Raw genomic sequence first — 11,584 nt, 5'->3', positions numbered from 1 at the left:
AGTGTACAACTAGTTCTAATATAAAATTTACAATAATTTTTATGGTTTTTTTTTTTTGTTTGGCATGAATCATTTATGAAAATATAGTTCATTCTATAATATAATCAATATAAATCGAAGTTTCACACTTTTTATATAGTTCACACAAATTCAAAAAATTGTCAATTTTTTATTAAAAATTTCTAGAAAATTTTCGAGCATGCAGTTTTGTACCCCATTCAATTTTAGTCTAAGGAAGTGCAAGTTTCAGCTTATTTTTATTTTTATATGGAACAAAATTCAAAAAATGCGTCACCAAAAAAAAAAATCTCAAAAATGAACAGCGGTTTTTAGCCGTTTGAAAATAGAGATTCTGCATAAAAAGTTGAAAATTTTTGTGAAAATTTTTTTTTTTAATTTTTGTGGACTTTATATGAATGTAAGTATGAAACTTTGATTTATATGGTTTATATTATAGAATAAACTATATTTTCAAAAATAATTCATGCAAAATTTTTTTTTTTTTAATAATTGTGAATTTTTTATTAGAACTAGGTGTACACTTTCATTTGTCGCCTAGTGTATGTATACAAATGTAGGTGTTTGTTGAGTCTGTTTAATTTGAGAAATCGCCTGAAAGATTAACTCTCACTTTGAGTGACTGACAATGTACATATGTTGTATGTGCGCACATACATACATATTCAACTTTCTGATTGACGGCTTGTCGCTCTGTATGAGGCTTGCCACAGCTTTCACTCGCCTTAGGTTTTGTAAGTAAAATTGGTTGTAGCATTGCCTTATTGTTGCTGCATACTTTTTGGCAATTTCAGTTTATTTTTATTTTCGTACAAATTTTTCGGATTTTCTCATTTGCTATGAAACTCAAAAGTCATTCACACTTTAACCGCAGGCCAGGGTCAATAATACTCGTATATACGAGGTAAATACGTATATACATGTTGAGCTCTGTGGATTTTATGTAAATAAAATAGTGAACTCCTTCACAAGAAATGCGCTCGTTCTCATACATATACGCTACCATAATACAGCTACTCCACACATGCACTTGTAAGGTTATTCGCTGGTTGTTATGCTTTTCAAATTCATTTTCGCATGATTTTTGTGTCAGTTCAGTTTGAAAAAAAAAAAACGAAAAAAAGCCAAAAAAAAAGAAAAACTGAAGGAAAGCAAAATCATTGCATATTTTTGTGGGGCGAAAAATGGTAGCATATTTTTGGGGGTGAAAAAAACGTTGCATAATTTTAGGATATAGGAAAAGGAAAACAAGTAGAATCAAGCATTTTCCCGGGCGAATGTGCAAATATTTTTTTGTTTAGTTATAGAGTGGTATGCACTAGGCAAAAATACTTGTAGAATCACAAAAAAGCTAGAAAGAAAATATTAAAATAAGCTTCCTGTCAATATGTGTTCGATTTTGAATTTCCTCTCTTGTCACGTCACAAAGCTACTAACACCGTTTTTTTTTATACCCGAGCGCACTTGTGCACAAGGGTATATTAATTTTGTTCACATAACGGTTGTTTGTAACAGCCAAAACGAATCGAGATAGATATAGACAAATGTATACATAAATGATCAGAATGAAAAGAGAAATCGATTAAGCCATGTCTGTCTATCCGTCCGTCTGTCCGTCCGTCCGTGTACACGATAACTCGGGCAAAAATTGAGATATCTCAACGAAATTTTGTATGTAGGTTTCCATTTATCCAAGGTAGGTTGGTATTGAAAATGGGTGAAATCGGACAATAACCACGCCCACATCCCATATAACGGTAATTTAGAGAAATACAAAATCTTCGATAAATCAGTAAATATTAAAGCTAATTTATTCAAATGCTTGATGCTTGCAACAACTCTTAACCAAGAAATACGTTTGGGATAAAATTTTGGAAAATGGGCGTAGCACCGCCCACTTATGATCACATATATGTATCTCGGTAACCGTTCTACCAATTTGTACCAAACTCGGTATGGTTATTGTGCTTGCCACATAAAAGCAAAACGTTGAAAATCATTGAAAGTGGACTAAAAGTGAGGCCGCTTTTCATATAACGGTAAATTTCAGAACTGCTTGAAACTTCAATATTTCGAAATCTAAGGACGCTAATTTACTTAAAATTTATACACCCAGGCTTATCATGTAGCGGTAGCTTTCGGAAAGGTGGAAAATATATATTTAATACGTGCGCCGGGTATTTAGTGTTCGGCTCCGCCCGAACTTAGACTTTCTTACTTGTTTTTTAATAATAATGCTCGTGTGTTGGCGCATTTCAATGGTGAATGACTTTAAGGTACGCGAAATCACATACACGCACTCACATACATATAGTAACCCTACAAAAAATTGTTATACTACTTTCTTAAGTAAACTGAACCCAGCTAAGTGTCCATGTGGCACAATTTGCCATCAATTATGCCCCAACTAAAGGTATTTGTTGGTTCAATTCGAGATTCATTACCTTTTCACTTAGCTCTTTTACCAGCTTTTATTTATTGTATGTATGTATCTTGCAATAAATTTTTGACTAACTTCCCGATAGCCTAGAGACTTGAATCTTCACAGTTGGCTCAGAACTCGAAGACAACGCTATACGAAAGATAAATTAATCCGTTAGGTGGCGCAGGAGTCGAGATATTTGAAAACCCCGTGTTTATATTCCAATCTGGTTCATATTTAGAGCGTATATTAACTACTTGAAAAGGAATTACTCAACTAAAAATTTTGCCGATATGTGGCGCACGAGGTGATATATGTATGTATCTGTTAAGCAAGTATTTATGGCCCCATTTCGTTCATATTTAGAAAGCTTGCTTAGAATTTTTTGTTTGTGCATTAGGGTGGTCCATAAATGCATGTGAATAAGTAAAGGCGGAATTTTTATGGTCTCACCCATTACGATTGTTCTATACCGAAAAAATGTACCCCCATTTTTTATTTTGAGATCAAAAAGTATTTAGAGGTCGCTCAAAGCGCTCAAAGTTTTGCATGTATTTTACATGAGGAAAAAACAACTTTTCGTAGAAATGCTATAGAATTCTTAAGAATCAATATTTTTCAATCGGAAAACTCGTAGGAGATTCCTGCAGGAGATTCCCAATAACAATACCCAATTGTTTATTTAACCATTTTTTCATAGTACTATAATTTACGGGTCTGCCAAAAACCCCGAAAAATGCAATAAAAAATCGTTAGTATTAAAAAATTGTTAAATAAACAATTGGTTGGGTATTACTACTGGGAATCTCCTGCAGAGATAGAAAGTTTTTTGCATTTAAACTAATGAGCGCTTTGAGCGACCTCTAAATATTTTTGGATTTCAAAATAAAAAATTGGGGTAGATACTTTTTTCGTTATAGAACAATCCTAGGGGGTGAGAGCATTAAAATTCCGTCTTTACTTTTTCCCCGTATGCGTTTTTGGACCACCCTAATGTACATACAAACACACATATGGTTATCTACAAATATCTATATGCATCTCTTTTCCTTTGATGGTTTCGAATTTCAATTTTATTCCCGAAAAAATATTGTACCGTTGATATTTGCAAATTGACTTTTAACTTTTGCTCGTAGTACCTACATACATACATCTGCACACAAACGGAGGCAAAAGCGTATTCGGTGGTAAAGTTTTGTTGAAAATATTTATTCAACTGCTAGCGAAATAAATGTTGAACCAACTCTACTCATATTCCATGTTCGCNTTCAGAAATGCTTGAAACTTCAATATTTCGAAATTGAAGGACGCTAATTTACTCAAAATTGATACACCCCGGCTTACCATCTAGCGGAAGGTTTCGGAAGGGTGAAAAAACATATATTTAATACTTGGGCCGGGTATTTAATGTTCGGCTCCGCCCGAACTTAGCCTTTCTTACTTGTTATTGGTTGCCAATATGTATACGTACATATGTACGTAAATGTATCCCACGTAATGCTCGCTGCGTTCTGCACCTCACCAACAAGGTAGAAAGGCGCATATTTCCACACTTACAAAAGCACAAATTTTCAGCTCATTTATATGAAAATCAATTCCAAAATGTTCCTAAATTTTTGTTGTACTATGTAGTTAGCTTAACGAAGCCAAAGGATATGCATTGTAAAATTTCTCAACTCTCTTTGTATCCTAGAGTTAGAAGAAATAAAAAGCAATTTAAGGATATTTTTCTTGTAGCTATGTAATTGAGATATTAGTGCTATCACTATTAACATAAATCGACTTTTTTTAGCTTAAATTTGTAGGAAAATAAGTGAACACGAGCATCAATTTTTATTACCTTTTATCTCTATTTAAAAAGGTTTGCTTTATAAGTCACTACCCGGTGCATTTTTGCTCAAAAAATAAAGGTAAATAATTCTCAATATTTAGCACATTTCTTTAAAAGGGGTTTTGCAATTTTTCCCAACATTAGTAGCAAAGGCAGTTTTTATTTTGTATTTAACTATTTCGACTAAGGTAGCAGCACCTGCTGAAAACATAGACTTCCAATTAATATTAGGATATTAGGGCGCTGCGTGCTAGCTATATCTATAGTGCTTATCTTTAAGAAGTCATTCCAACCTTTAAATATATAAAGCCAAGCACTTTGGAGGTTGTCATGGTCCAGTTTCTGCTTAGAGACGATATTCGTTAGTTATAATCCTTATACGTCTATGCTCTGAAATGTCCTACGTAAGTCCTGTTAGCCTCCTTGGAAATTTCCATATTACATACAATAAAGTCGGAGCAAAAAAGACCCTACTGGCACCGAAGACCCTCAAAATAGCTTCTAGGCTGAAACCAGTTTTACTAGGTTGTGAACTGGGTAGGGTTGGGACTAGCCGTATATTCGGTATCCAGATATGAGTTCGGGTATTCGTGTATACGGTTTGGTTCCGGCTATCCGGTTATCTGAAAGCATAAACAGACGGCAACGTCCGAGTTCATCCGGATCAACGCTGCCGTCTGTTTAAGCTTTAAGATCCGTTAATTTTATTATCCGGATTTATGGGCAACCGGTTAAAATCTGTTCATCTGATTATCCGGATATTCTACATAGTAGAAATAGGTATTTATCTAAACGGGTAAGTGCCTCGCATCAGCGTAAATCCTGTAAATAAGTAGTCTACATCCTTCCCGTATAGGACGAAGGGCCACGCGCAATAGATCATTTGAGCGGTCGCGGTGTATGTGGCCCATAATAACAATAACAATAATAATAATAAAGTTACTTTAGCTTGCAGCGGCTTGTCAGGTGTTCAGGTTTGATTAAAGATTCCGCAAGATGGAATTACAAATATCTTCGATGGCCTTTTACCCTTCGACATACGCTTATGGGCTGCAAATTTGTAGTCATCCCACTTTCTTAGAACTTCTGTCGTGAATGCCTTGGACGGACCACAAAAAGGCCGAGAGCTTCATTGTTATCCGCATTTTTTGCGAGAGTATCAGCCCTTTTGCCTCTATCAAGGTCCTCACGACGCGCAATGCACCACAAGATAGCCTAGTTAATTTAGTACATTTTTACAACTTTTTACTAGCTTTGTGACCGTTCTACATGAGTCACATGGACGTTCATGCTGCCGGGCTATTCGACCTGGTGTTCATCGAATCCAGATCTATCATGACTATAACGGTATCTGACGGATGACATCGGCACGAATTTAATCTAATATAAGCCTGGAGTGCATCGAGAAGCTTACTATCCTTGCTTAAAGTATTATTATCCTACTAAAATGGAATCTAGAGCACATTGGACCAGTTAGCCAGACTTGTTTGCTGCCTCCAACCCGATAGGACCTAAGCCATTCCTTGCGATGGGTCGCAGCACGAAAAAGGCAGCTGAGGGTACTGTATTGGCGTAACACCTTGGAACTTCGTCAAGCCAGGAGGTGCATAGGACATATATGGCCAAGAGAAGGTCACATTACCTCCATATCTATTCTAAAATTCATAGAATCTCGGATATATGGAATGTTGTGATAAGCCGAGGGCAAAATAGCATCCGTCGGATACCGTAATAGGCATGAGAATTTGTATGCTGTTACAACAACAACCTGATGGCTATGCTAACACCTTTAGTCCCTCTTTGAAGACATTCGCCAACACATTTCTATTGCGAAAATGTTCGCCTAGAATATGATTGTGTATGTACCCACTGGTATGCTTTCTTAAATCTAATTCAACCTTCGCTGATCGTTGTGTAGCTTATCCTGGGTGACGCTGCACAGTGGTTCAAAACTGGAACTTATTAGCCGATTTGATTTTTTTTTTAGTGAAAGCTTATTAAATTAAAAAGAGACCAGTTGAGCCCGGTTTTTGAGTTTTTATGTGTTCATATGTATTAAATTTTTTAGTGCAAGGTGTGAAAAAAGTAGCATTTTGAGGAAAACGATTAATAAATGTTGCAAACTACTTGCAAACAGTTGTACGGTTCCCCCAAAACGAAAAAAAATGCACTAGAAAAATTTTAAATGTTATAAAAAAAATTTCACAAGTTTAAATTTTTTTTTTTTGAGTGTCCAGAAAAATTTTTGTTATGCAGTTTTATAAAACATTAAATATTAGTGTAATAAAGTGCAAAAAAAAAATTAAATTTTGGTGAACAATTTTTTACAACATTTCATTTTTTTTTCATTTGGAGGAACTGTACAAAACTGTTCAAACTAGTTGTTTCTATGTAATATTTGTTAAAAGGAACAGGAAAAGCGATTTGTGAAAACTTAATGCTTCAGTGAATTAAGAACAGTAAATGACAGTCATGAACCACTGTGCGCTGGAGTTTACCCGGCTACAGCGGCCACTTAAGCTTTTGAGCCGGATATATTTACTCATTACCGCAAACTGATCTCCGATATATGAGTGACAAAAGTTTCTCTGATATTTATAAATAAACTTTCCTGGTTTTTAACCGACAGTTTACATTATTTCCCTTTTCATACTTTCAGTTGAATACAATACTTAATAATTATTGACCCACTGCAATACTGTTAATAATCGCCTGCAGTTCTTCTTTATTTAGTTGCATATGTTTTCCACATTTCGGCTAATACGAATTCACAAATAAAAGCAATTAAGCTCTCAAAAATACTTTACTTGCATATTTTAAGCATGAACTGCTTTTAGACTTTTATTGAGCTTAAAAACTTTACTAATTTCTTTTGAATTAAGAGCCCTTACAGCTTTTAATTATACTGATTATTTCAATATAGCCTAAAGTGGTGTGCACTTATTTAAATACATTTTTGCTTAAAATTTGTCAATAATTCGTAAATTGTCTGCCGATTTTACAACTTTGCATATTTTTAGGCGTACCAAGTGCATGCAGTGTTCTTTTAATTAACATACATTTGTAAAACAAATTTTTGTGTAATTTTGATTTATCACTGCTTTAACCTTAAAACAAAATAACGATGCATTTAAGTTTTCCAATTAATGCAAGCAAAAATAGTGCTTGCATATTTTTAGACGCTAAAATACCAAAAGATTTCGCCTAAAAACATAGCTTATTTTACTTCGAATGTGAAATTAAAATGAAATGCATGAATAAATAATGCAGCTGCTTCAGCGGAGCGCATAAGAATGCTTTTGCATTGCGCATATATATGTGTGTGTGTGTGTGTGTGTGCTTGTATGCATACATATGGTGCAGGCATGCTTAATAAAATTTTATTGCATAAATTTTGATGCAAGTGAAAACTTTTTGGTAGCTTTAATTGAATTTTCAGCCAGTACTTCTGGCATTTTTCTTTTCTTTCTTCTCGCTTTTATTGTTTCCTTAAAGTATTTGAATATAAGTAATGCTCAAATAGAAAAGTGCATTAAGATATTATTGCATATTTTTAGGTGCTAAATGCATATTTAAGGCTGTGAAAGCACTGCCACCTGTTTAGAAATTCGATCGATGGGTATCAGACGAGTGAGGTTTTAAGAAGAAATATTTATTATGACAAGGGTTGCCAGCAGCTGAGTAATTTAATTAACAAGTGAAATAAAATCCTGCTAACATTTTATAGCTGGAAGCTTTTGAGTGAGTGTGTTAGATTGCTTATGATCTGGATTTACATACATACATACATATACATATATCATACCATTTGGTGAGAGTTGTCACCTACTGAAGAGTTAAATTCTAGTTTAAATTATAAATATATATTTTACAAGCCACGAGATTTAAAGCTATTCCTATCACGAAAACATTTTTTGAAGGAAGTTGCCACCTAATTTAAAAGTTAAATTTAATTTTAATATTAAGTTAAATGAAGTATTACAATAAGTATGGGTGGCAAATGAATGAGATCTAAGAAAGCTTTATTTTGAAAAGAGGGCTGCCACCTGTTTAGAAGTTAAATTCTATTTTTTCGTAACCTAAATAAAGAAGAGTTTAATTCTAGTTTAAATTATAAATTTAACTATATTTTATAACGAACGAGATTTAAAGCCATTCCTATCACGAAAACACTTTTAAGGAAGTTGCCACCTAATTTAAAAGTTAAATTCAGATTTAATAATAAGTTGAATGAAGTATTACAATAAGTATGGGTGGCAAATGAATGAGATCTAAGAAAGCTTTATTTTGAAAAGAGGGCTGCCACCTGTTTAGAAGTTTTAAATTCTATTTTTTAATAAGCTAAATAAAGAATATGACAACAAGGATTCAATCGAAAGATGTATAGGAAAGCTTTTGTTTCGAAAATATTTTTAAAGAAGGTTGCCACCTGTATTGCTGGGAAGTCGAACAACAAAAAAATCAAAAGGGCTTGCCTCTTATTTATAAGCCTACTTAAATTGAAAAACGCTTTATTTTGAAGAGGGTTGCCACCTGTTAAAAAGTTAAATGCATTTTAATTAAATATTACAATATGGGTTTCAAATGAAAGATAGTTAAGAAAATTGTGTACAAAAATAAATTTGAAGAAAGTGTCACCTGTTTAAAAAATGAAATTCAATTTAAAAGAACATTTGACTAATTTTTTAAAAGGATTACCAACTATAGATATTATTTAAAAAATGTACATTTGTATGTAGCATAAAGACTAGCTACGAGATGTAAATCGTTTTTTATACATATTAATATGGCCAATTTAGTTGAAATTTGCTGCATTTACCATTTACTAGAATTTTGCGAGAAAACGCAACTTTTTGAAATAAAATTTATTATTTTCGGTGATATAATTTAGTTTCTTTTTTGTTACAATTGAAAAACATTTTAGCCCTTATTAAACATTAAGATTTTTCTGACATATTTCAAGTCCCCTAATAATAATGGCCACATATCTGGCCAACGGACAATTCCCTTTATTAAAATTTTACCATTTCCAAAAGTGCAAATTCGTTTACTTGCTACCACACCTCAATCGCTTTACAATTGCACTTCACTTTCGAAAAAGCATGCTAACTGCAATGGCAGTGGCTTTAAATAGAGGAAGAGTGAAAGAGAAAGAGTTCTGAGCTGACACACTTTACCAGCAGCCATTACAAATTTTTATATTTCCCAAAAGTGCCAAACTGCAACAGCAACTGGCAGCTCACAGCAGCAGTGGCAGCGGCAGCAGCAGCAGCATATCGATTTCTTGACATTGCAGCAGAATTTATCACCGCTTACACACTGCTGGCATACATATGCAAATGAGACATACACACACGCACACACTCGCACACTTATCGCTTGGGTGCACATTTATTTGTGGTCGCATAAATTTTCGACGACCCGAAAAAAAAAAATTTAAAAAATAACAGAAAATTTACAAAAGCAAACGGAAGCTGCAAAATCACATGAAGCATTGCTAATGCCAATCATGAGCGCCAACTTGGCAGCATTGCACCCACTTCGATTCAGAGGCACAAACAAACACAGGCAAACGTGTTCACATGCAACTTTACGTGAAAGTATGCCAGCACCTGTGTTCACGCAGCTGCCGCCGCTGCTGCTGTTGCTGCTGCACACATTTACGAGCTTTACGGCAGCATGAAGCCATTGCTTTTGCAGGTCATAAAATTATCTGCGAAAAATGCAAAATAAATGAAAAATGTGCGGAGCAACACACCGGGGATGCGCGTTGCAGTGTGTGTGTGTGTGTGTGTGTGTGTGTGTGTGTGTGTGTGTGTGTGTGTGTCTGTTGCGTGTGAGATAGTTCCGCTGCTATGCTCGCACATTTTCTTCTTTAATTTCGGTAGCATACTTTGCGGTGCACAAGCAGGTGGCGCTATGTAAATGTGCACTCTTTCGCCCCCACTTTTGCAAGCGTATACTAAAGAATGCCATTGAAACGCACGCCGACTGCACGACGGCTGACTTTGGCATCGCATTTGTAATTGAAAAGTGAATGAAATATTCGAGTTAGTGCATGTAGAGGTGTACGTATTCGTACATATATTTAAGCCTAAAATGATATCGTAAAAGCGGTGAATTTATTGCGAAACCACAGCACAGCTACCAGCAATAGTGAGCGGAAGCGAAAGCGCGTTCAACAAAAATTCAATTCCACCAAATAAACAGCAAGGCGACTTTTATTTTTCTCTACAATTTTTATGTTGTCAATTTTATTTTTCTACTTCGGTTCATAATTCATAATATGCAAAATATCGGTATGTATGTATGTAGGTCGGCTAGTGCATGTAGTGTGCCGAAAGTGTCCAGGAAGGGTTAGGGGTCAGCACGCAGACATACATAAATATTTTTCATATAACACAAACACCCTAACCTAAGTAATGCCGATTGCGGCAGCACCTGTAAAATATGCATTTATGTATGTATGTATGTATGCAAATCATTGTATTTGCCCAACATCGTCTAACATTTCCTTTTCAATTTTGCCCGATTTAACAGCGCTTTTTTCTTGCTTGTTTACTTTTTTTCATATTTGCATCTGCTGCTGTAATATCTTAGCGTTTCATGGGTTTGGCCAACTTAACTTTGTGGTTATACAGTTTGACCAGACATTGAGCGTATATTTGAAGAGATAATGTATATGCAAATTTGAAGCTTACGGCTGCTTGCCGAAATTTGCGGTTTTGTGCATTTATTTGGTTTATTTTATTTTTTTTTTGTCCTTGTTCTTTAAAGTTTCTAGGAAAAATATATTGCTCTCAAAGGTGCAATGCTTAAGACGGAGTGCTTAGATGTGAAGTTTAAGGTGCAAATAAAATCCAACGACCGCATAAAATTGCACAGTTCTTAAGACAATACGATGCAGAACATGTTTTCAAGTTTATATACCGTCTAGGATCAAGATAACATTTTTAAAACTGGATCGATATCTATAGACTCGAGACTAGAGGGTTCCTTGAAGATGTATTTGCATGTATTTTAAGCCTTATGTTTTGCAAGTGCCGTGCAGTCATGGAGAAGATGCGAAATAGTTTCCTCCTCTTCAACATTGCCACAGCTTCTACAGAAATCGTGCCGGGGAACGCGTAGTCAGCCAATCAAACAGTGAACTGTAAGCACTCTCAAAATCATCGAATCTGTGCGTTAGGCACCAAAGGTCGGCCAAAGCTGACTAGAAATTTTACAGTTGGGTTCTGCAAGCCAACGTTCCCCTGTAATAGCAGAAAATTTCCTACTACATATTTAGAATTTTGCAAATACTAAAGCGAATA

The sequence above is a fragment of the Rhagoletis zephyria genome, unplaced genomic scaffold, assembly GCF_001687245.7.
Source record: "Rhagoletis zephyria isolate East Lansing unplaced genomic scaffold, Rhagoletis_zephyria_1.1 Rzeph_scaffold_00579, whole genome shotgun sequence".
NCBI lineage: Eukaryota > Metazoa > Arthropoda > Insecta > Diptera > Tephritidae > Rhagoletis > Rhagoletis zephyria.
This window is presented reverse-complemented; position numbering follows the sequence as displayed.